This window comes from Lampris incognitus, chromosome 1 (assembly GCF_029633865.1).
Source record: "Lampris incognitus isolate fLamInc1 chromosome 1, fLamInc1.hap2, whole genome shotgun sequence".
Classification (NCBI taxonomy): Eukaryota; Metazoa; Chordata; class Actinopteri; order Lampriformes; family Lampridae; genus Lampris; species Lampris incognitus.
Genome location: NC_079211.1, coordinates 15,209,175 through 15,214,174, shown reverse-complemented (window position 1 = coordinate 15,214,174; position 5,000 = coordinate 15,209,175).

Genomic DNA, 5,000 nt, shown 5'->3' with positions numbered 1-5,000 from the left:
GAAGGAAACAGAGAGAGAGAGAGGGAGAGGGAGGAAGAAAGAGAGAGGGATGGCCCGAAAAGAGAGGGAAAACTGGCCCTTTCACGTCCCAGATCCGCACAGCGCCAGCCCCGATTCTTCACGGGCTATATATAGGGATGCAGAGAGGATGTGCAGTGGAAAAGGGTGCTCGCGTGTGGGGGGGGGGGGGGGGAAAGAGAGAACCAGAGAGAGAGGTGGGAGAAGAGAGGAAGACAGGTAGTTTGAGAGAAAGAGACATAGTTAGAGGAGGAGAGAAATTGGTGGTAGAGGGGTTAATGCAGTGCAGAGTCCCAACTGACAGAAGTCTGCAGCACCCAGAGGGGAAGGAAGAGAGCGGGAGCGAGGGAGAGAGAAAGAGCGAGGGAGAAAGAGAGAGGGGGATGATATAAAATGAGTTGGTCACGCTTTGAACAGTTACACATGCTGTTTACATTTTTGCCAAATTAACATGGCCCCTTGCTTCAGCAAACTCTCCCTCACTGTCTCCCCTCCTCTCTCTCTCTCTCTCTCTCTCTCTCTCTAAGTCTTCCACTCCCTCAGCCAATTCTTTTTGCCCTCCCTGCCCTTGGTCAGTTCTTCCCTTCCTCCTCCTCTATACCTCCCCCCAATTCCCTCCTACCATCTCTCTCCTGCAGGAGCCCCCACCCCCATTTTAAATGTCTTACTCTCCCCCCCCCTCTATCTCTCTCTCTCACCTCTCTCTCTCCCCGTCTCTCATCTCATTTTTCAGAGGGCAGACAGGGAGAGAGAGTTTTTTGTATTGATTGGAGAGTTCATATTTTTGCTTCTTTTTTTTCCCCCCAGAAAATTTCACTTTTTAAAAGAATGCCAGGAGCCGAGATAGGGAGAAACTGGGGAGAGGAGGAGGCGGGTGGGCGGGCGGCGGGGGGGGGGGGTTAAATTGGAAACTGAAGTCTCGAAAATGGGAGCGGGGACTGAAAGAGGTATAGATGGAGGGAAAGAGTGGCGCCAATTAGAGAGGGGAAGACGGGAAAGGTAATTAGGTGGAGAAGGGAGGAGGTTTTAAACAGGGAAGTGGACTTGGGTTCGACATTTCACGGAGAACCAGAGAGAGACAGAGAGAGAGACTGACAGACAGGCAGGAGGAGGGACGAGGAAATTAAAACCAAACATTGTGATAAAGAATGGGGCGATTGAAATAATCAGATAAAAGAAGAAGGGAAGACAGGCTGGCTTAAAAGGTATAAAAACCAGAGCAAGATGCAGAAAAAAAGAGTGAGAATTGAACAAAGGGAAACTGTGCACACACACACACACACACACACACACACACACACACACACACACACACACACACGCAAACACACACACTATCACACAGTTGAGTTTGTTTTCTAGTCATAAACATAATTTTTAATTGTTGCTGTATTAAATGCATCTTTTTATTATTATTGCTCCTTTGTGTTTGGGTCATTGATGTTTGCTTGGCAGCCCCAGCGAGGCTGCAGTGCCAAGGCCATCAGTTCAGATTTCTAGAGAGAATAACTCAGATCTTATTAGACAAGAGATGGGAAAGACTGTGTGTGTCTGCATACGTGGCATTGTTGCAAGTGTGTAAATACATTGTGTGTGTGTGTGTGTGTGTGTGTGTGATTGTTTATGCACATTTGTTCAATGTGGCATATGTTCTGTGCATGCATGTTGGGGATATGTGCAAGATATGTTTGCACGTGTGTGTGTGTGTGTGTGTGTGTGTGTGTGTGCGTGGGTGTGTGCGTATGCATGTATGTGTGTTGAGTTAGTGAAGGAATGTACATTTGATTGAGTACAGACTGCACACAATTCTAGCCTCTAACTTTACACAGGCACACAACATCAACCCTGACCCCGGCCCAGCCTCCTCTCCTTCCCCACAGCCGCAACCCGGGGCACTGTCCACTCTGGCCCCGTGAGGGGCGCTGGCCTGCACGCGTGCACGTGTGTCGTCATGAGTCTTTATCCTCATACACAGATGCGTTCATGTTTACGCAAGTCTTTATTAGAATACTCAGGAGGTGAGTTGCCACCGGGTACCTGGGAGTCCAGCAGTCCAGAAGAGGAACTGTTCTGAATTTGGCTGGCTCACGCGTGTCCTTGTCTAGCGGAGGAAGAAAAAAAAAACCCCACATCGGGTGTTTTCATCCACCGACAAGTCCTTCCCGCCTTATCTAGAGCAGCGTTTCCCAACCCAGTCCTCAAGGAGCCCCTACCCTGCAGATTTTCATTGTAACCCTGCATAGGTAGCCCTGCTTGTACTTACTCAACCAATCATCTCACAGCACTTAATTATGCAAGGTGTGCAACATCTGACATAATTCATTGCTGATTGGTTGATTAACTACGAACAGGTACCTATTCACGGTTGCAAAGAAAATCTGCAGGATAGGGGCTCCTTGAGGACTGGGTTGGGAAACACTGAGCTAGATGATGACAAGAGATGAACAAGACACAAGACACAAGACACAAGGGCCAACGATGGGTGCACCCTGCAGACTGTCTTGAGGAGTTTTGGTCCTAAATGAGTTTTCAAGCATTTGACAAAAAAAAAAGAGAGAGAAAGAGAGAGAAAGAGAGAGAGAGAGAGAGAGAGAGAGAGAGAGAGAGAGAGAGAGAGAGAGAGACAGACAGACAGACAGACAGACAGACAGACAGACAGACAGACAGACAGACAGACAGACAGGGGATAACTTGACACAAAACGATTTGTGGCTGAAATTCAACATTTGTAACTTAAAGTAAACGCACGGTAAAAATAAAGTAAGGAAGATAGAATCACGTAAATGAAAATAAAAAGCTCCTACAGTGACGATAACCATTGTCAAAATTCAGTTTTTGAGCAGAATTCCCTCGTCCGGCCAATTACCCCTCACTCTTTCGAGCCGTTCCGGTCGCTGCTCCACGCCCTCTGCCGGTCCGGGGAGGACTGCAGACATGCCTCCTTCCATACATGTGGTAGTCTGCAGCCCAGAGTTTCGCAGCTTGTGGGAGGATCGCCCCATCCCCATCCCCATCCCCATCCCCATCCCCATCCCCATCCCCAACAGGCGTCCCGACTGACCAGAGGAGGCGCTAGTGCAGCGACCAGGACACATACCCACATCCAGCTTCCCAACCGCAGACACGGCCAATTGTGTGTGTGTAGGGATTCGAACCGGCGATCCCCGTGTTGATAGGCAACGGAATAGACCGCAGCGCTATCCAGACGCCCCAAAGTTGAACTCCACGCGAAGCTAAGACGCGAATTTCCTCGCCACCGGAAGCGAATGTTTTATTCGCGCCTTCGCTCGCATAGAACGGAAGTGACCGGGAGGCGAATATTCGCCATTGTTAATTTCGGACACGTGTCAGTTTACCCTAATTCATATCCGCTGCCTTCCGAGTAATTCTACTAATGGACTTGTGAAATCTTCATCCAAAGTTTCTTTGGCCATGGGGAGCTCCTGGGAAAACAACTTTAACGTGTATTTCCCCCCCCTCGTCCCTGCTCTTAACGTGATATTATGTGGGGTTTTGGGGGGCTTAGATCGTATCAAAACCCCGTCATGTGTTCACAGTTAGCCCAGCCCGCAACATGGCTAAAGCAACCAAAAAGCGTGTTGCTATGACAACTCAGATGAAGCTGTCTAGATCGTAACACAGCTCCGCTTATTAAACGTGCGCTGACCGAGCGCCTGCTTTTGAAAAGGGGACCTCTTTTCATCTGCTAATATTCTCCTCTGGTAAAGGTCACACCTCTTTTAAAGTGGTTTGGGAAAGGGTGAGGGGGAGGGAGACGGGGGGGGGGCACCGTTTTGGCGCAAGCGCTGCTATTTCTTGGACCAGACGGAAGAGACATCCGAGTAGAAAACTTTCCCCCCGCAATACCAAACGCGATCTAGACGCTTGTTTAAAACCTCAAATGACGGCGCTCATTTGGGAAACATGAAACGCTAGCCCTCTTGGACGAGGTATAATACCCACACAAAAACGGTCCACCGGTTTCTAAAATAGCATCTTAAGTCTCAAGTGGGTTACAAGGCCCCCTGGGTTCTAAACGTGACCTTGTACCCCGGCGTTCAACTCTGAACCCCAACCCTAGAAAGTTTAACCCCACCCCAGGAGGGGCCCTAGAAACCCGGGGTGCCATAACCTCGGATTCAGCTCTGATTTACAGATGGGAGCCAGACAGCAGCATATCAGGTCTGCATCTACATCTGCAATCAGAATGAGATATAAAAAAGCAATATGATCATGAGGAATGAGGTTCCTCGAGTGTGTGTGTGTGTCCAAAATACACACTCACTCACACACACACACACTCACTCACTCACTCACTCACTCACTCACTCACTCACTCACTCACTCACTCACTCACTCACACACACACACACACACACACACACACACACACACACACACACACACACACTCACTCACTCACTCACTCACTCACACACACACACACACACACACACACACACACACACACACACACACACACACACACACACACACACACATATGCCGGCATGCGCAGAGAAACGGGTCAGGGTCGGCCAACGTTGGGAGCCCCTGCTGCTGTAACGCAATCCTCCCACAGAGAATGTTCTGGTTCCAACCCTGCCCCGCGGAGCGCAGTCCCGGTGCCAGGTACACCGACACAGCCCCGAGCCCCCGGGGCTCACCCGTGAAGCGGGGATATACACGGACTCCGTTACCGCTCCTCAATATATCGAGTTCACAGCGCGACAACACCACTCTGGATTTGACTCATCTCCCTTTACACCACTCGCATGAAAGGCGCGGCGCTTTCAGTCCCGTGGGGGGGGGACGCGTTTTTCGACATGTCAATCAAAGCAACGAGACTCTCGTACGTCTGGCAGCCATCTCTGGCCACGTGGCTGCAGACAAAGGGAAAGCGGTTGGGAACCGCTTTGGTTGAATTTTGCCGAGCAGGATTTTCTTCCTCTGTTCCAGACTCTTCTCCCCCCCCCGCTCCA